At 39.7% G+C, this 21,636-nt stretch overlaps 1 protein-coding gene across 4 annotated transcripts in view; it reads left to right on the top strand.

The window, feature by feature from the left end:
• The first annotated feature begins 3,060 nt into the window (after positions 1–3,060).
• HNF4G (hepatocyte nuclear factor 4 gamma) overlaps positions 3,061–21,636 on the top strand; it is a 127,611-nt gene continuing 109,035 nt past the window's right edge. For all 4 annotated transcript variants that reach the window (XM_046004191.1, XM_046004183.1, XM_046004208.1 and 1 more), the window contains exon 1: positions 3,061–3,354. The gene's annotated coding sequence lies outside the window, so the exon portion shown is untranslated. The remainder of the gene's footprint in view (positions 3,355–21,636) is intronic.

The raw sequence follows: 21,636 nt of genomic DNA, 5'->3' as shown, positions 1-21,636 counted from the left end.
ACAACCCCAACGGTTGAGTCGAGGGACGCTTTTAGCGCCAACCAGACCCTTAATTTTACCTGAATCCCCGTGGCCTCCTCCCGCCCGCAGTCCCAGACATTATGAGGACCTTGTAAGGGGTCACTGGGCTTTGCCCAAATCCCGAAAGGACCGGTGGGTGGAGAACTGGATGAGTTTTTGATTTCTCCTTTTCTTCTTTTTTTTCCTCCTGCGTGTAAACGCGCGTGAAGGTGGATGGTAATCCCTACTGACTGCGCGTCCGCGCGTTGGGTGGCCGCTGCAGTGTGGGTGCGACAGCGATCGCGCAGAGTCTGGTGTTTGACCAGGTCAGCAGAGGTGGAGCGCCTCCGCAGGAAAAGGACAGTTCCCGTTTGCGTCTCGTGATGGTTTCATGTACAGGGCCAGGGTCGTGGAGTTGCCCGCGGAAATGGGGTCTCTTATTGCTTAAATCTGGAAGACTTTTGCGCTCCAGCCAGCACCCTCCCCACCTCCTAGAGCTCTGCCCATGGCTTCTGCTTTAACTAATAGTATCAGAACCGCTCGTGGAAAAAAAACGGAGCTCTTATCAAGACGATCAGGTGCCGCTGGGAAGAAGAAGAAAAAAACGGTGTAAAAAAGATGATCAAAGCAGAAAGGAAAAGAACACCCTAAATGAGACATTTAACAGGAAAATGAAGTAAAGGGGTTTGACTCTACATTTTCTATTTAAAGAGTAGATATGACAAATACATATGTATATACTTTACCCTTAAACACTAAATATTGAAAATAATGAAATAGAACTTTCTTATTGAGAACCTTTCCCTAAAAATGTATCCTTATCTCTTCTCTTTGTGTTCCCCCCACACACACCTCTGTGCGCAGTGCATCAGGGCACAATCTCTGTAGAACACATTTTTCATTTTCAGCATCATAAACCCATGCCATGAAGAATTGTAATAAATTAGTTTCAGAAAAAATAAAAGTGATGCTCTAAAGCTTTGTCAGTTGGCATTGGTTGATCTAGTAAAAAACTGCCGATCCAGCGCCCCATACCTTTCTTTAGTTCTTCATGTCCCTTTTTTGTTTGTTTGTTTGTTTAGTCATCTGAAACCACCCTCTCCTAGCCGTGGACAAGGAGGTTTGGCAGTGTTACATAAACTCTTGGAGATTTTTCTAAATTAAACACAGTGATTCCTTTAAATAATAACTCTTAACAGAGTTTATACTTCCTTGATTGCACTGTCATTTCTCTCATCGTTAGTCAATATCCTTGTGGCGACAAAATTCTCTGGCAAAAGTTCTACATCTGGTTTCAAAATAATTTTGAACACAGAACATGTTGATGATCAATTCCTGGTAGATCAGTGACTCTACCACGCATCGATGATGAATGGATCACCCAAAACCGAGCCCACTGACATTGTAAATTGTTAACAGTGAAGTAAATGGGGACTCTTGGACGAAAATGTGGTTTCTCTGCTGGGAACAACAGATGTCAGGTAGCATTAACGCTTCCCGTGAATGGGGAAGGAAATTTTGTCTTCAGACTTTTAACATTTTATGGGAATTATATCTATATTTTGGCTTATAATATGACCACTTTCACTATCTAAAGATCTGGAAATAGTTTTAAGGAGAATGTCCACAGGTGATCTTTAAACAACACACCTGTGAAAGATCTGTTGAATAAGCATAACCTGTTAATCGTTACTCTTCCGCCTCAACTCTCTGGAGGGTTTCTTGGAGCCCACGGTGGACAGAGGCTGATTTCGTGACTCAGTTTGCAGACCTCATGGGTAACAGGGTCCCAAAGTATGTGTTTTGCTCAAGAAGGTCGATTTAAAGAAAATAGTATATGATTTCTCTCCTTTGTTCTGATCTCGAGAATGACCAACAACTTGTTTTTAAAAGAGCCTTTCAGCAAGAGATTCAGAAGAAGGAAACTGAGGGAGTTCAGTAAGCCCGATCTAAAAGAAAAAGAAAAAAAAAATACCTAGCTCTTTGATCTCCCTGGCATTGTTATTACAGTCTTAAAATACCCGCCAACCCCTGGTCGGAAAAGAAAAACCTCACGGATTAAGTAACTATTTATCTCATGAGGGTAATTACTTGTTTGACCTGAAGTCATTCATTCCCGAAACCACCAAGTTAAATTGTTGAGATGTTTTTAAAAGCCACAGCTTCTGGGCTATATTGCCTCCTTTACAAAAGCCTGGTCCAGATGACCAGCCCGTCAGGAACGGGCTTGAGCATCATTTCTTGAAGTCTAAGGCTTGAGAAGAAGCCTAAGGTATGGGAGGGAGAAAGAAAGCTTTCCATCAGATACATATGTAAAGAAGTTAATGACTGAAGCCACAGGTGGCTGGGTTGCCAGGGGAAGGGAAACTAGACCACCACTTCTTCCCATAACTCTCGGTGGTCAGGAGCATCAGGGAAGGAGTTAACCCCAGCCGCCAAGGTGCAGTTTAATGAAATGGTTGCGGCCTCCCCTAGCGGTGTGGCCGCGGCGCTGTCCCTAGGAACCGATTCAATTCCCTTTAATAATACTTCCGGCCCTTTTCTGGACCTCGGTGGCTCGGAATTGTATCTGCATTCTGGGATCAGGAGGGTTTTCTCCACCGAGGCTGGTCCAAACGTACTGCCCCGGGGTTGACAGCGCCCTAGACAAGGCATGACCCGGGGAGGCTGACGGTGCCTGCGTCTCGGGCCGCGGACACGGAACCTGGCGGGGCTCCTCTGGTGCGGGAGCGGGGTCAGGGCTCCAAATGGTCAAGCCTCAGAGGGCCTCGCCCTGATGGTGGGAATCTGGGCATGTGGCGCGCGCAGTTACCGCCTGGCGGCCTCGGGGAGGCCCTGGAGAGCCGCTGCGGTCAACGGGAGACCGGGGTTTGGCACTCGCTGGCCCGCCCGCCGGTCGCCCTGGGGCCTTGGGAACAGGGAAATGAGCGCGCTGAGGCGGTGGCGGCCTCGCTGCTTTCAGTTTTCATTGAGGCTGCTGGTTACTGTTTAACATCCCCACCCACGTTTCAGTTTGTTTAGTAAATCGATCGTTCCGTGAGAGTCAGCCCGCTGCCTTGTCGCCATTGAGCAAAACTAATATTCTTCAGCATATGGTCAAAAGTCTTCGCTAGAGATCCAGACAAACAAACAAACAAACAAACAACAAAATCCTTAAGCCTCCTCTCCCCAAACACCCAGCCCCACCCCCACCTCCCACCTCCCACCTCCGCGCTTTCGGCCAACTTCCCAAGCTCGGAAAAGTGCGGCACAGGACACCGCGGCTGGGGTGGGTGGGGGGGACCTGCTGCTGGGAGATGCGGCGGCTGCGGCGCAGCTGACCGACGCGGGAGCTCCGGGAGCGCCTCCGCGCAGGTAAGTTCCTCGGCCCGCGCCGCGCGCTGGGGGCTGAGCCGGAGTCCACCGCTCCCGGCTGGTGTCGGGCAGGAGGAGTCTCGGCGCCCCTTGGGCTGCCGAAGGAGGGGCCCCCGCCCGGCCGCGAGGGGCTGAACCTTAGGATTCCTACGCGGGGCAGGGATGAAAGTAGATACCCCGAGGCCTCCCACAGCCTGCGGTGGAGCGGAGAAGAAAGGGCTGCAGGAGAGGCAGTGGGGGGCATGCGCAAGCCGTTCACCCAGGGAAAGTAAAATAAAAGTTGATTTGAGCGAGAAAGCTTTGGTGCCGGCGGTGGGTCACGTGGTTGCCAGGTTTCTGGGGGCTTTGGTGGAGTTTTGTTTTGTTTTGTTTTGTTTGTGGTCTGGGGCAAGGCCATGGCATATGGATATCTACGGGCAGGGGAGGTTGTGGGGGAGATGCTTGGCCCTGGAGCATCACCCCAGCCCCCTGCTCAGCTTCTGTCCGTTCTCCCACAAAGACGTTTTGGGACTGGTATCTTCCGGTGACGCTGCTGCAGTATTTGAGAAGCAAACTATGTATGTATATGTAATAGTTACATAAATATATACAATTCTATTTAAACCATTTTAGCTTCCTTTGGAAAGAGATGTCCCTTAGAAACTTGTTTGAACAATGCACCAGTTAAGCAAAATCATTCCATGTCTAAGGGGAATAAGCCAACACCCGATAAGATCTTTGAATTGAATATATGTGCTTCCCACCTGATCCGCCTGTTTATGAGGCTTGCCCAAAATAGAGTCAAAGGACGCCTCTCCAGCCTGCAATCTTCAGTAAACTTTGATTTGACACCAAGGGCTAGAGGGTACAGAATGCAGAAGCTCTAAACCTAAAGGGATGTCCTGAAAGCTGACTACCTCATTGATAGCAACATTTCCTGTTTTTGTTTTGTTCCTTTAACCACTTTTCAGTTTGTTTTACCGTATCTTCTCTCTTCTCCACAAACATTTATTCATTGTTAAAATATTCTTCCTCCAGCTATCACTATTTTTACATAATAATCCTGCTGTCCCCACCCTCTCACCACACCTTCCTCTTTTCCTCTTCTGTGGACTCCTCATGAAGCCACCTGATCTATTTATTGTGTGTTTGAAGTTAGTGGCGGAGTTGACTCCTCCCTGGTTCCATTTGTAGGAGAGAGTGGAGGAGAGAGCGTTAAGAGTGGTTGGTGGTGAACTACCCATTTGTCTCTTCAAAATGGAGGAAAGGGCCACCTGGCTGGCTCAGTTCATAGAGGATGTGACTCTTGGGCTTGGCGTTCGTGAGTTTGATCCCCATGTTGGGTGTAGAGATTAGGTTACAGAAAATCTTAAAAACAAAAGTGGAATGGAAATTGAGAGCCATTGTTCTCTTCTTTCCATTTCTCCTTAAGTTCCACTTATGGGCTACAAATACAGAATTTTTCTCAACATGCTTTATGAAGGTAGCACAACACCACTTTTACTACATACGTGTATTAAGATCTCACAAGCCTTTTATTCTGTAGCTGTGATTCCAAGCATATGGAACAGCGCAAATTAATTTTGGTGATTGCTAAGATTTTTTTTTTTAATACCCACATGCAAATAATTTTGTTTTTGTGTGCCCCATTTCTTTGAAAATTTTTGTTACGTCTGTGAATTCCAAAAGTAATAAAGCAAATGAATACTATGGTAAAATATAAAGTGAACTGCCTTCCCTATTGTACTTCATATGTGTAAACACCATTGATGGCAGGGTTTGTTTCCCTTCATGTATGTAACCACAGAAATTTTTCTTTAATTATTTCAAAAAAATGGTTAATGGCTCATATTCTACCAGTGTTCTGAAATTTATTTTTCATTTAATATTTATCAAATATTTCTCTGTCAATATATGAAGATTCACATATATATATATACCCAACATAGCCAGCCAGTATCTCCCAGAATATTCACTTGTTCATAGGATGGCTCACTACCCAGGGGTGACCAGCTGAGGAGGAAGTGAGGACTGAAATCTTGACCTTTCAAATAGTGATGTAGTAAATGTCTATGAACATTGTCTTTTCAAGGAGATAGATTTATTCTGAGAAGAGAATTGCTGGCTCTAGGGGGATATTCACTTTAAATTCTATAGGTATTGCAAGGAACCTTCTTAAGCATTGTATTTACCATGTTCTTGCCAACACTGGATGATATTGATGTGTTTATTAAAGTGTTGCCAGTCTGATTGAAAAAGTGATTTGTCATTGTTGGAGTTTTATAATTTGGAACTTATATAAACCAGTCTTGGAAAATCTGACTTAGAGAGCTTGAGAATTTTGTTTTAAAAATACAATAAAGTAGAGGGACGTCTAGGTGGCTCACATAGTTAAGACTAGACTCTTGATTTCAGCTTAAGTCGTGATCTCAGGGTTGTGAGATTGAGCCGCATGTTGGGCTCTTTGCTGAGTGTGGAACCTGCTTACAATTCTCCCCCTTACTCTGCCCACCACCCCTCCCCCTGCTCTCATTCACTCTCTCAAATAAATAAATAAAGTAAACAAATAGATTTTTAAAAAATAATAAAGTAGAAAGGGAATTACATGCATTTCAGAGTACCATCTCATTTTGAGCTTGTAAAGGATGCCATTGCATTTGTTACTATCTATCCATTTACTAAATGGCTAGAGGTACTGGTACATGATAAGTGAGAATTTCTATATTACAAACATGTATGTGCCTAGTGTTTGCTGCTGTGATTTTTGGCTCTTGACTTCCATTTTTGCCACCTTCATAAAAGAGGATTCCACACACTTGGGAATGAAAACACAGTTTTAAATGAGATATCACAGCTTTGGATCCTTAGGCTATAGATGCAAATAAAATAACCTGGTATACAATGATACCTTTGTGTAGAATCACTTCTGTTCACCCTCCATGTAGGAATTGTCCCCTATTGCTAGTAATAAGCTTACATAGATGCAAGGAATGCTTCAAGTAAAGCTTTCTCTTACAGGAATATAATATGTGTATATATATATATGCGTATATATATACACATACATATATACACACAAAAATACATATATGTGTGTGTGTATATATATATAGCTAATGTTTACTGAATTCTTAATACATGCTGAACTGTTTTCAGTTCATTTACATGCATTTTTTTCTTCTAGATTCTTTAAACAAATTTCTACAGTTCATACCAATAATTTTCCTATCCCCAGATGAGGAAAAATAAAGCATAGAGAAATTTAAAAATGCTACTGAAGTTACACATCTACAGGTGATAAAACTGGAGATTCAAATCCAGGCACCATGGCTCTAGGCCAGGAGAGTAACCATGGCTGCTCTACATGGTCATCGGGTTGCTCATTGCACAAGGGTGACCAACTGAGGGGGAAGTGAGAACTGAAACCTTGATCCCCCACTCCCCGAGCCCAAGCTATGTTCCCTTATTCTTGTCTGAGTGTTCCGTGAGGAAGGCACATGTCTGTAAGAGCTCATAGCAATCCTACTCCCGATGTATCAATAGCTGATATAAACACATTTGCTTATATAAGTAACGTACCTTTGTAACTCAGTACTATCTTACCCATTCATTATGGGTACACCATCAAGAACAGATCTGCCTTATTGCCTATACTCCCTATATACACTTAATACTATATAGTACATGATATTGTAATAATACATATATTTAATACATGCTCCGTGCGTGGGAAAATTAGCCTCTGATGTGTTGGCATGAAAACCATTGGGTTCATCAAGATGGTTTTCTGGAAAGTGCATTAAGAAGTTCCTTTTTTTTTTTTTTTTCTATTTTGTGACTTTTCTTAACATTTTGAAGGACATGAAGTTCTTTGAGGATGACCAGCTCATGGCATATAAGCCAAGAAAGGAGGTTTTGTTGTCATACAGAGATGTTTATATCCCTGTCCCACCATTTACTAAAGGGGGAGCAGAGGTTAAGGGACTTGTAAAGTCTACCATCCTCAATTTTGAAGTGTATAGAGTTATAATACCTATCTCATAAAATTGGTATGCTGATTATATATGTTAATACATGAGAACAGTGATTTGGCATATATTAAGTACCCAATATGTATTCTGTGCTATTGTTTTGATAGAATGAGATAATGCATCTAAAATACTACTTGATTTATAGTAAGTTGTTAATAAGTGTCGCCTGTTTTTATTGACCCTCTCTCTAGAGAAATTATATTTACATACACAAACAGATTACATGTCTTCGAGAGTTTATGGAGCTCTAGAGACCCGTCTAAGCCCTCTAATGGGCCTCAAAGATACAATAATGTATAAGGTAGACATAGCTCCTGACTTCCTGGGGGCTTTTCAGCTAAGCAGTGTAAAAGATTGCCCTGAGTATGTTCAGTGATTAGAACATGGGCTTTGGATCATTGAGATCTGGGCACAGATCTCAGCCTTGCTCTCTGCTAGCTGTGTATCCCCGAGTAAGTTATTGTTTCTTGCCTGAGTTTATGAGAATAATAGTCATTACTCATGAAGTGTATGTGTATTAATTATTGTGTTATTTATATTAAGCATTTTACTTGTTGAATGTTTGATACTTTCCCTATACTCTATTTCAAATATAGAAGAACCAGATTTATCTGTGATAGCAAGAAGTCATCATAAACATCTAGGTAGTGTGTCCCTATCTCATCTAAAGTATTGGCTAATAACGTCATCTGGGCCCAGTAATTTAGTATTTTTTAAAATTTTGAATCTTTGAGTATTGTTCCTCTAGGTCATGTACTGTGTTGTGTTTTGCTTATGCTTTTAGCTTACTTAAGATTATGATATCTATCCCACTGTTTGTTCATTTGTTTTGTGCTTTCTTATTTCAGACATCATGGCTGTAAATTGCACATAAAGTTGATACATATTAATTTAGCACAAATTAAGTTATATATACTGTGCCAGATGTCTAGAATACAAATATAAACAGTGTCTCTGCCCTCAAACAAAATAATATACTTAGAAGACCAATACATATAAACGTCTATAATGTAAGGTGACAACTGTTCTATTAGTATAAAACATAGAAATACCGGGGTGCCTGGGTGGCTCAGTGGGTTAAGCCTCTGCCTTCTGCTCAGATCGTGATCCCTGTCCTGGAATCGAGCCTGGCATCGGGCTCTCTGCTTAATGGGGAGTCTGCTTCCCTCTCTCTCTCTCTGCCTGCCTCTCTGCCTACTTGTGATCTCTGTCTGTTAAATAAATAAATAAAATCTTAAAAAAAAAAAACCCAAACCATAGAAATACCATGGAAAATGGGAACACATAGAATACACTTAACTTGAGTAGCCTAGAGAGGAGTTAATGATTTTCTGATTAGATGTTGTTGAGCAGGGATATTTTCTACATCCGAAAGGCATTTGGGGCAGAGGTGGTTACGATTGGAGTAGATGGTATGGCAAGGGATGATGTGGAGAAGGAACACTGGGCCAGATCGTGACTCGGTGCCAAAGATTGAGCTATGTCCTCTAGGCAATGGGGAGCCACCAAGAGTCTAGAAATAGTTTGGGTTTTGAAAGTTCTCCTTCTTTTTTTCCCTTAAGATTGACTGGCAGCATTTGAGTCAGATTGTTAGGAGGGGAGATAGGGAGAATATTATTTCCCTATTTGGGGCTAATTTTCAGCCATATAATTAGTTTTTCTAATCCAAATTTTTGCAACAACCAGCTGTTCTCCTTTCCTAGTCTTGCCAGCCTCCAGTCAGTTTCCCAGAGAGCAGGTGGGGAGATGTAGAGAAGACAGATAGGATCATTGTTTGTTTGTTTGTTTTGGGTTTTTTCCTCCTCCATTTAAATAATTTGTTACTTCTTAATACCCTTAGTGTGAAGTGCCAGATGAATTGGTCCATGATTTCCATTTAAAGCTTCATCTCTCTTTTCTTGAGATCCCTTTCTTTAGTCTTCAGCTGGAATAAATCTCTTAGTTCCTCAAATGTGCTGTGCTTGGTGCCTTCAAAGTATGGTTTCTATTCCTTCTGACACTCTTAGCCACCACCAACATCATCTCCTCCTCACCCCCTATCATTCTAGCCAACTTCCACTTATCTTGCAGGTCTTTGCTTAAAACAAAACAAAACAAAACACCTTTAAAATCTTTACTGACTCCTGATCCAATATATCAATTTCCTTGTATCTTGTTGCTTCCCTGGCAAGACAAGTTACTAGCTTCACCACATATTGGGGTTAGATGTTTGATGATCATTCTCCCAAGTGACTGTTGGGCTTCTGAGGGTAGGAGCTGTTTTGTTCTTGCCCACTTCTTTAGCTGGGCAGTTAGCTGAAGCTTAATGAAAGTGTGTTTACTGAATCAAACAACTATAATAGAGAAGGAAGTGAAATAGCAACAATGGAATTAAAATGCTTGTTAAAAACCTAATTTTCAAGCACTGTATTCTCTATTGGCTCTAAAGCAATGACTAGAAATGATTCCTAAATTTTTCACATCTGGTTGGAATTATGAATAAAAAAAACTATTACTGTGTAAGTGCAAATATTGAGTATTGGAGGATTATAGAAACCTACCAAAAGGTCCACTAAATTTTCTTGGAGTAAATTATACAAGATATGACATATGAATTCTTTATTTTTAAGTCAAGAGGGATATAATTTATTGAAATTGAGAAAAAATTACATTGAAAATTATATTGAGATAGAATTTACAATGCATAAATCCATCCTTTTTAAGCGTACACTGAGTTTTCTTTTTTAAAAAAAGACTTTATTTGTCAGAGAGAGAGAGAGAGAGAGCGAGAGTGCACATAAGCAGGGTGAACAGCAGGCAGAGGGAGAAACAGACTTCCTGCTGAGCTGGGAGCCTGGTGCGGGACTCTATCCCAGGACCCTGGGATCTTGACCTGAGCTGAAGGCAGCCGCTTAACCAACTGAGTCACCCAGGTGTCCCTTCAGTGATTTTTGACAGATGTATGCAGTCATACAACCAGTACCACGGTGAAGGTGTAAAACATTTCTGTGCCCACTTTACCCCAAATTCCCTTATGTCCTTTAGCAGGCAGCCCCTTCCACCTCTCTGCAGCAACCACTGATGTGATTTCTGTTTTCAGTGTTGCCTTTTCAAGAATAATATATAAATAGAATAGTGTCATATATACCTTCGTGTCCTCCTTTTTCTCAGCATAATAATTTTGAGATTCCATTGTCTAAGTTTATGTATCAGTAGCTTATTTCTTTTTTAGAAAAATTGATGCATGAGGTACAGTCGGCAGAATAAATTGCACATATTTAAAGTGCACGATTTGAAAAGTTTTGACATATGTTTATACTAGTGAAATAATCACCATAAAGGTAGTAAATATAGCTAACACCCCTAAAGGTTTCTTCAGACTCCTTTGTAAACCCTGCCTCCTGCTCCTTACTCAGATAACCACTGATACACTTTCTGCCCCTGCACATTAGTTTGTATTTTGTAGAATTTTATATCTGTGAGCTCACACAGTATTCCTTTGGGTCTGGGTTCTCTCACTTAGCATAATTTTTTAAGAGTCATTCATTTTGTTGCATTTATCAGTGCTTCTCTGTTTGTTTGCTTGCTCTTTGAATAGCATGACACTGCAAAGATATGCTACAGTTTTTTTCTTTGACCTGTTGATGAACATTTGGATTGTGTCGTTTTTGTTTCAGTTTTGGCTTTCGCAAATAAAAGGACTGTGAACATTCTTGTACAAAGTCTTTGTGTGGACACCTCCTTTCATTTGTTTTGTATACAGTTGACCTTTGAACAACATGGGTTTGAACTGCACAGACCCACTTTTTTTGTGGATTTTTAAAAATAAATACAGTACAGTACTATAAATATATTTTCTCCTCCTTATGATTTTCTTCTTCTTTTTTTAAGATTTTATTTATTTATTTGACAGAGATCACAAGTAGGCAGAGAGGCAGGCAGAGAGAGAGAGGGGGAAGCCGACTCCTTGCTGAGCAGAGTGCCCAATGCCGGTCTCAGTCCCAAGACCCTGAGATCATGACCTGAGCTGCGCGCAGAGGCTTAACCCACTGAGCCACCCAGGAGCCCTTGATTTTCTTAATAACATTTTCTTTTCTCTGGCTTCCTCTATTTTAAGAATATAGTATTTAATAATGTATAACATAGCAACTATCCATTAATCGATGGTTTATGCTATTGGTAAGACTTCCAGTCGACAGTAGACTATAAGTAGTTAGGTTTTGGGAAGGCATAAGTCAGATGTGGATTTTCAACTGTGTGCGTGTGTGGAGTCAGTGTCCCTAACCCCTGTGTTGTTCAAAGGTCAGCTGTAATTACTGAGATGTATAATGGCTGGATTCTATGGAAGAAACTGTCAAACTTGTTTCCTGATTGTACCACTTTATGTTCCCACCAGTAGTTCTAGTTTCTTTAAATTCTTACCAACACTTGGTATGCCCAGTCTTTTAATTTTAGACATTCTAAAAGTTATGTAATCAGATCTCTTTGTGGTTTTAATTTGCCTAATGACTAATGAATCTGAGCATTTTTTCATGCATGTATTCTCTTTGGTGAAGTTTTGTTCAAACCCTGTGCATATCCATCTACCTTGTGTGTGTGTGTGTGTGTGTGTGTTTTCTAAATTTTTTTTAAATTTAATTTTATTTTATTCTTTTTCAGTGATCTAAAATTCCTTGTTTATGCACCACACCCAGTGCTCCATGCAATCAGTGCCCTCCTTAATACCCACCACTGGACTCACCCAACACCCCCCCCAAGCCTTCCAAAACCCTAAGTTTGTTTTTCAGAGTCCACAGTCTCCACCTTTTAAAAATTGAGTTGTTTTCTTATTATCAAATTGTAAGAGTTCTATATATAGTATAGCTACAAGTCCTTTATCAGATAGAAGTTTATTCTCCTCCATCTGAATTTATTTTTATACAAGGGCTAGGATTTGACCAAAAGAAGATGACAGTAAATGATATTTCAGTCATTAAAAAAATAGCGTGTGCAAATGAAAAAAAAAATAAAGTTAGTTAGTTTTATGGCTTTATGAAACCCCGATGTGTGGTAAAATAGGAAAAGGTGGTGGAAAGTAAGTTTATAAAAATAGGAAGTGGTCTGAACATAGAGACTTTTTTTATGTCATGCTATGGAATTTAGACTTTTTTTTGTGAGCACTAACATTAATAAATATTAGTATAATAACAATAATGATACTAATACTTGCTTTAGAGTTTATAGAATTCTTTTATATGTATGATTTGTGGTGCTTTCCCCTACATTATTTTATTTAAGTTCTTTGACAGCCATTGGAAGACAAAGACTTGGAAGCATGTGCAGCCATGGGTTGCATTAAATATGGGTTTTTGGATTTGAGCCAGTGGAGTGTGTGTACATGTGTGTGTCTGAATTTAATGTGTGATGCAAGAGTGATAGTTGTGTTGGTCTGCAAGGAGTACACTCTCCCAGCAGGGCAGGAGATAGGGTCCTGCTGAGTTCTGGGAAATGGTATAGTAGACCCTGGTAAAGGTTCGGGAGTATAGTTATACTTTGAAAATAACAATTCACAGTCAATGTGGTACAAAAATTCCAGAATCTCAGAGGATTTTGTAGACTCTGAATGTTTTTAGTTGTCCTTTATTTGTAAGCTGATTCTAGATAAATAAAGTAAAATTATATGTATTTGTTAGTTAATTTGCTAAGGAAACATATAGCATGACCCAGTTTTGTTTTTTTTTTAATTTCTCTTGAGAAATTCAAAGATAACAGGAAGTTTTTTTTTTTTAATTAATTTATTTATTTTTATTTGCTTATTTACAGCATAACAGTGTTCATTGTTCTGGCATCACACCCAGTGCTCCATGCAGTACGTGCCCTCCCTATTACCCACCACCTGGTTCCTCAACCTCCCACCACACCCCACCCCCTCCCGCCGCCCCTTCATAACCCTCTGGTTGTTTTTCAGAGTCCACAGTCTCTCATGGTTCATCTCCCCTTCCAGTTTCCCTCAACTCCCTCTCCTCTCCATCTCCCCATGTCCTCCATGTTATTTGTTATGCTCCACAAATAAGTGAGACCATATGATACTTGACTCTCTCTGCTTGACTTATTTTGCTCAGCATAATTTCTTCCAGTCCTGTCCATGTTGCTACAAAAGTTGGGTATTCGTCCTTTCTGATGGAGGCATAATACTCCATTGTGTATATGGACCACATCTTCCTTATCCATTCATCCGTTGAAGGGCATCTTGGTTCTTTCCACAGTTTGGCGACCCTAGCCATTGCTGCAATAAACATTGGGGTACAAATGGCCCTTCTTTTCACTACATCTGTATCTTTGGGGGAAATACCCAGCAGTGCAATTGCAGGGTCATAGGGAAGCTCTATTTTTAATTTCTTCAGGAATCTCCACACTGTTCTCCAAAGTGGCTGCACTAACTTGCATTCCCACCAACAGTGTAAGAGGGTTCCCCTTTCTCCACATCCTCTCCAGCACACGTTGTTTCCTGTCTTGCTAATTTTGGCCATTCTAACTGGTGTTAGGTGGTATCTCAATGTTGTTTTAATTTGAATCTCCCTGATGGCTAGTGATGATGAACATTTTTTCATGTGTCTGATAGCCATTTGTATGTCTTCGTTGGAGAAGTGTCTATTCATATCTTCTGCCCATTTTTTGATATGATTATCTGTTTTGTGTGTGTTGAGTTTGAGAAGTTCTTTGTAGATCCTGGATATCAACCTTTTGTCTGTACTGTCATTTGCAAATATCTTCTCCCATTCCGTGGGTTGCCTCTTTGTTTTGTTGACTGTTTCCTTTGCTGTGCAGAAGCTTTTGATCTTGATGAAGTCCCAAAAGTTCATTTTTGCTTTTGTTTCCTTGGCCTTTGGAGACTTATCTTGAAAGAAGTTGCTGTGGCTGATATCGAAGAGGTTACTGCCTATGTTCTCCTCTAGCATTCTGATAGATTCCTGTCTCACGTTGAGGTCTTTTATCCATTTCGAGTTTATCTTTGTGAACGGTGTAAGAGAATGGTCGAGTTTCATTCTTCTACATATCGCTGTCCAGTTTTCCCAGCACCATTTATTGAAGAGACTGTCTTTTTTCCATTGAATATTTTTTCCTGTTTTGTCGAAGATTATTTGACCATAGAGTTGAGGGTCCATATCTGGGCTCTCCACTCTGTTCCACTGGTCTATGTGTCTGTTTTTATGCCAGTACCACGCTGTCTTGGTGATCACAGCTTTGTAGTAAAGCTTGAAATCGGGTAACGTGATGCCGCCAGTTTTGTTTTTGTTTTTCAACATTTCCTTAGCAATTCGGGGTCTCTTCTGACTTAACAGGAAGTTTTTAAACATTCTTTGGTTCAGTATATTTGGTTTCTTTTGTCCTGTTCAGGACCCTGACTTGTTTTCCCTTACCACTGACATGCACCATTTGTCAACCTCAGAAACATGAAAAAAATTACATTCTGAACAAGCTCACAATTTATGTCTGTCTTCTTATTTTCTTTCTCTTTTCTCTCGGAAGTTTTGACATTTCCACATTTCCTCCTTTTTGGGAAATTTCATCCATCTTTAATTTCTGTGGCTTCTTTTCATGGTAAGGAAATATTCATACTCTCAAATAAGGGATTTATTCATATTCAAATACCCTCTTACCAAGTATGTAAAAGCAGATTAATAATTATGTTTAGTGTGTCCATACACATTGCTGTGTTATCTGTATATCTTCTGTGTAATCATTTCAAAATCACTTTAAGAACTGCTCAGGTACTGTGAAAAATGTCTATGCAGATTTAGCATGGGACTGCTGTTTTCTCACTGATTACTCTGGAATGCCAGAGGGTCTTTTGAAGCATATTTGCAAAGTCTTCCTCATCAAATGTATGCGATTTAGATAGTTTGGGGCAATGGGAAGAAGATCCAGTCTATCAAGTCAAACAGACTTTATTCAAACCTGTAGGGCTATGAGCATGTTAGCCAAGTGATCTGAGCCCCGCCTTGCTCATGCGCACAGTGTGTTGGTTAAACGAGGCGCGGCTGGCTGGATCATTTGGTAGAGCATGCGACTCTTGATCTCGGGGTCATGAATTCAAGCCCCATGCTGGGCATAGAGAGCCTACTTGAAAAAAAAAAAAGCAAATTGAGACGGCATTTAAAGTATCCAATATAGAGTCGGACATGAGACAAATACTGAGATCACTTGCTTGTTTGCGTCCTCTCTATATCATGTTAATATTTCTATATATTTATCCTGCTTCTGTAGATTTCATATATATACATATAGATATAAACACATACCCATAACTTATTATGACCATTAACTACCATGACTAGTGACCATTTGTTAAATATTTTCTGTGTGCTGGGCTCTCAGTGCTTCACATAAATCATTTAGTCTTTACACTAACACCATAAGGTATAGACTATTACTATCTCCATTGTGCAGATGAGGAAACTGAGGCAAAGAGGTAAAGACAGAGCTGAGACGGCACAGCTAGTTAAATATAAGCATCGGGGGTGAATCAAGGCCGTTCGCCTCCAGAGTTTAGATTCCTCTTCTTACAGAGATGTTACGCAGTTGATTTCCTCTCAGTTTTCACAGTATCTTTTCAGGCTAATGATGAAATAAATTAATTTTATTTTCCTCATATTTTGTGTCCCATCCTTATTCATATGAAGGGTGTCACTGATTTCACTGGACTCATTTTGAGCATCTCTCAGGTTAAGGTAACTTACTAATAACTGCGTATGTAGACAAACATCTTGGTGGACTGACGCCTGAATCAAGCTGGAATAGATCATACAACACTGAACTGAAGCTTTTAATTGTAGATAATTTATTAAAAGCAGGGATAACAATTATAATAGGCACATGTTTGATGACATAAAACCTGAGGCTTTTACGGGGTGGACTTTCAGTATTTTAATGAGTTTTGCACAACAAGTTGAAGCATTTTGAATATTAACTTAATTGTAATTGTGTGTACATTATTATCTTCCCTTCAGGTGTTAGGGATAAGTATTAGTTGACATCCCTTAAATTATGATTATTTGATAATGAAACTTCTTAAGAAGGAAGGCTTACAATTTAAAAGGCCTAGAGTGTTTAAAAAGATGATTTTCCTTTATTAGTTTAGTTGATCAACTTCTTTCTGGACAAAGAATCCTGCTACCTGAAATTATGGATATGTTAACTAGGAAATGTAAGGATATGTATACCTAGCATATATAATATATACTGAACTACTTTCTGTTACCACATGGCTTATGAATTTTAATGGTCATATTTTTCTTCTGTTTATGCATTGATTCCCAGAAAGTTGAAACTTATACAACTTGTAGAGTAATTGTTATCTCAGTAGAGTATTTTTGATATATGTCCTCAAACTGCATTAAACACTTAAATTATAAAGAAGAATAAACAATATGCATGCATAATACGTAGTTCTTTTATATAAGCCTAAAACAATTTTGAGTAACATTGTCATTTTCTACCTATATGAAGCACATATTTTTCCTTATACATGAGTCCAAAACCTGACATTTTGTTTTGAATTGATAACTAGTATATTTGAAATAAGTAGCTATGATAAAAATGTATCCTTCATTAAAAAGGGTTGTAATTAAGCAAGAGTTTTTTGAGTGAATATTATGTACAAAACATGTAGTGGCTTCAGTAGTTTAAGGAATAAATAGAATCCCTAGAGTTTAGGAACTAGCAAAATAGTTGGAGAAATAAATACAAAAATAATTCTCATTCAAATTGGTTTATGGTAAATGTTGGAATATAAAAACTGCTTTTTCCTGGATACTGATATATATATATTTTATATATATATATAAAATGAAGAATTATATAAATCAATTTCTATAGAAATATATACACCAAGAGTTTATATAGCTCCTCTTTTTGATATAGTGTATTCCAGATATTGGGAAAGCATGCAGAACTTATATCAAAAATTTTTTTTTTCTATTTGAAGAAAATTAATGAATAAAATATATTTTTTAAAGATTTTATTTATTTGTTGACAGACAAAGATCACAGTTAGGCAGAGAGGCAGGCAGAGAGAGAGAGAGAGAGAGGAGGAAGCAGGCTCCCTGTCGAGCAGAGAGCCCAATTTGGGGCCTGATCCCAGGACCCTGGGATCATGACCTGAGCCGAAGGCAGAGGCTTAACCCACTGAGCCACCCAGGTGCCCAATGAATAAAATATTTTTTAAGGTAGGTGTTGGTAGTATGCTAGGGCTGCCTTCACAAAATATTGGGGGTTTTAACAACAGAAATTGATTTTCTCACAGTTGTGGGGCCTAGATGTCCAAGATCAAGGTGTTTACAGATTTGGTTTCTTCTGAGACCTCTCTCTTGGCTTAGAGATGGCCATTTTCTCCTGTGTCTTGATTTTCCTTTTGTGAATGTCTGTATCCTAATCTCCTTTTCTGAGGACACCAGTTTTATGTAAGGGCCCATCCATATTTTACCTTGATTACTCTTTAAGGACCTTATCGTAAGTACAATCATATTTTGAGGTATTGGGGGTTAGGGTAGGGGGAGGGCACAATTCATCACATAACAGCAGGGTAACCATGAAGTGAGTTAGTCTTACTATAGTTTTATCCGTTTAAATCTTCCTTATGGTTCATGCATGTATTTATTTTAGACCGTAAGTTAAATCAACTTAGTCCAAAACCCAAACCATTCATGTTGATGTCTAGAAAGCCTTCGTCTCTCTTAAAACTCACCCCCATCCACACTGTCATTATTGCCTTCATGCATCCTCCCTTTTGACCAGTCTGATTAGGACAAATGGCAAAAAAATGATACGGCTTGAGGATACCATCTGGAATCACTGAATAATACATAGAAAGATGTATCTTCTCTGAATAATCTAGACTATGAATAGTAAGTCTGTTATTTTTCAAGATTATTTCTACATGCTGCATGTGTACATACTACTATTTCCCTGTCTTGGCCTTTGAGTAACTGGTGCTGTGTTTTGATTAAGTAGCAGTAGAGGAAAATTCAGTGGGTATGTATGTTTATTTGTGTCACTGAGACTATGAGAAGTTAAAGAGCAATGCCAAATCAAGCTGAACTCCAAAATAGGGCAGGTACTGTGTTTGCACTTTGGAGGAACATTTTATTTATTTGTATTTATTTTATTTTTTGAAAGATTTTATTTATTTATTTGACAGACAGATCACAAGTAGGCAGAGAAGCAGGCAGAGAGAGGAGGAAGCAAGGCTCCCTGCTGAGCAGAGAGCCAGATGGGGGCCTGGATCCCAGGACCCCAGGATCACGAACTGAGCCGAAGGCAGAGGCTTTAACCCACTGAGCCACCCAGGCACCCCTGGAGGAACATTTTAAATATGTCTTTCAGATTTTACTCTCTACTGTGTCTAAGACCTCATATAAGACATACATACCTCATTTTAGAAGCGCTGAGTTTAAGAAGCGTTGAGTTTAAAAAGCATTAGATATACAAAGGAATATATACAATAATTCAGGGACTGATAAACTGTGTATTTCTGGAATTAATGGGAAAGAGACATACAGCATTGATGCTGGTAGCGTAAGTACCCAAATGCCAGGCCTGTTCTGAGCGACGCTCTCCATGGCTGCATCCCGCCTACCCAGGGCTACACATCCCATTTACCCAGGGCTGCATCCCATCTATTCCTGGCTGAGGGCTGCATCCCGTCTTCCCTGGTGTTGAGATAAACAAACACAAGAGGCCTTTCAGGTGCAAAGGGAAGTTTCTGCATTTGAAGTGATGCGTTAAATAGATAGTTTCAGAGTTTCTCAGGTAGAATCCTGACTTGCAATAAAAGCACCCGGATTCATCCTCACAAACACTTTTGTTTTACTAACAATATAATTGAAAATCACAGTGTTTGGAGCAGTGTGCTCACTCCAGGGGGTCTGTTGTAAAATTGTGGAAGATTGGTTGCATTATGTCTTCAGCCATCTTGTAATAAATATCTTAGGAACAGTAGTTCATTGATTTAGAGAAAATTATCAGTCTTGGTATGGGGTTGGTATGTGTAAAGCATTTAAGACAGAGGGAATTAGACAGTAGACTGAGCTACTACTGAGTGACCCTTGACAAGTTACTTAACTTGTTTGTGCTTTAGTTTGCCTGTCTCTAATCTAGAGGAATGTTACCTACTTTCATAGGGCTCCTGAAAAACTTAAATTAGACAACAACAGTAGAAGAAACCACCCAGCATCATTTTCTAGTACTTGGCAGTTACTAAGTGAATGGAAATACCGTTTCTTTTCATCTCCATGATTTTTAATTTTCTCTTTTGATCCTGGAAGTTGATATTTAAAACAGACAAACAAACAAAACAAAACAAAAAACCTCAATTTTTTGCTTAAACCATAAGCCAGGAGTTATTCTTCGTTTCTGCCTTTTCCTTAACGCACCCGGTCTAATTTGTCAGTGAATTAGAGATCTACCAATATTACTTCCAAATGAGCCTTGCAGTTTCCATACCCTCTTCCCTCTCTGCTGCTGTGTCATCCAAGGCAGAGTAATCGCACACCTGGAAACTCCAGCTGCCCATTAACTGTTCTTTCAGTTTCCATAGTGTTCCGTTCAATGGTGATCTTAAAACATAAATAAGAACCTATCACCCCCTGTCTGAATCCATCCAGTTGGTTGCCCATTGTGCCAGGAATAAAGGCCAGACCCTTTGTTGCAGCCTCTGAGGCATTTAATGTTCTGGCTTCCCCTGGTCACTCTCTTACCCACTCTCTTACCTCTGGTCACATTCACGTTTTCTCAGTTCTCAAAAAAAAAAAAAAAAAAAAGCCAAGTTGTTTTGCACAACTTTGCCCTTTTCATTCAAAACTCCTTCCGAACTCACCCCAGCCTCCCACACATAAACCTGACCTGAATGTCTTCATCCTTTTCCTTCTCAGTTTCAATGTCACCTCCACAGAGAGGGTTCTAGGCATTTCCTCTGATTTGTGTGTTCTTCTGTAGTTACTGTTATTATTGTTTGGAGATAATCATGTCAGCCCAGCTGGCTGAGACGTCTCAGCAAGCAGAAACTTGAGTGGACATTGTAAAGAGGGATAAAACAAAGGCCAGGAGAGCAAGAGAAGAAAGGAAATGCTAAATATTTAATAAAGTAAAAAAGGTCTGATACATTCTTTAGTCTACTTGAAAATTTCTTTAAGAACTTGAAACCTTATATTTCATGACATAATTTTTTTGTTTGGATTAGGATATGGTTATTAGTAACTGCTGGTTGAAACAAGAGAAAATAATTGTCATTATCTAGTTTATTTAATCCAGTATGTCAAAAATGCAGTCATTTCCATGTGACTCAGTATAAACATAAAAATTGTTAAGGATATAGTTTACATTCTTTTTCTTATTAAGCCTTCAAAATCTAGTACATTTTTATGTTTACAGCACCATTTCAGTTTCCACTCGTCCCAGTTTAAGTGCTCAGTAGTCACATGTGGCCAGTGGCTGTTGTGTTGTTCAGTGAGGATCCAATGGGGATTCAAATGAGATTAGTATACCACTCTTTCAACGTCTGGGATGATTTTTGATTTAATTTTGGGACAATATAACTTTGAACTGGTTTTTTCAAATGAGATATGTTAGATTTCTGTTTTCAAAGACTTTTTAATCCATTTGTGGAAAAATATTTTCTGACATTAATGAAAATGAAAAACCTATCATTTCCGCCTTAATTATGTTTGAAGATAAATAGAGTTAACAAGGGTTAGTTTACACCAGAGACTTAATGGCACTGCTAGACTTTCTGCTCCTTGTAAGATTTAGTTGCGAGGCGGTTTATATTGGAATGGCATGTACAAGTGATTCTTAAAATTGAGTGGGCATCAGAATCACCTGAGAGCTCATAACCCTGCAGATTTTGGGGACCACCAGAGATTCTGACTCTTGGTTAGAGATGAGAATCTGCATTTCCAGTATGCCTCCAGGTGTTGCTGCTGCGGCTGATGAGGACTGTTAGGGGCCAGATCATTCGTCTGCCCTGAGGCACGGTGCCTGTCAGGTGTGTCCTGAGCAGCACCTTTCATTTCTTCCCGTGCTTGGTGATGAAGACCTTGGAAACCACTACCTTTGGTTGTATGTGTGTGTGTGTGTTTGTTTGTTGGGAGGTGGTGATGATAGATGGAGGACATTACCTGTCCATTCATACCATTCATATGGAGAATAGAGGAGCAAAAGAACCATAAAAGAAGAAGAAAGAGAGAAACATGTAACACATTTCAGAACAGGAAATTGTTGAAGAAATGCCATGGAGATGAGGGGGTGGGAGTGT

This window comes from Meles meles, chromosome 1 (assembly GCF_922984935.1).
Source record: "Meles meles chromosome 1, mMelMel3.1 paternal haplotype, whole genome shotgun sequence".
NCBI lineage: Eukaryota > Metazoa > Chordata > Mammalia > Carnivora > Mustelidae > Meles > Meles meles.
Note: the sequence above shows the minus strand (reverse complement) of the source record. Positions and strands in the feature narration are given on the sequence as shown.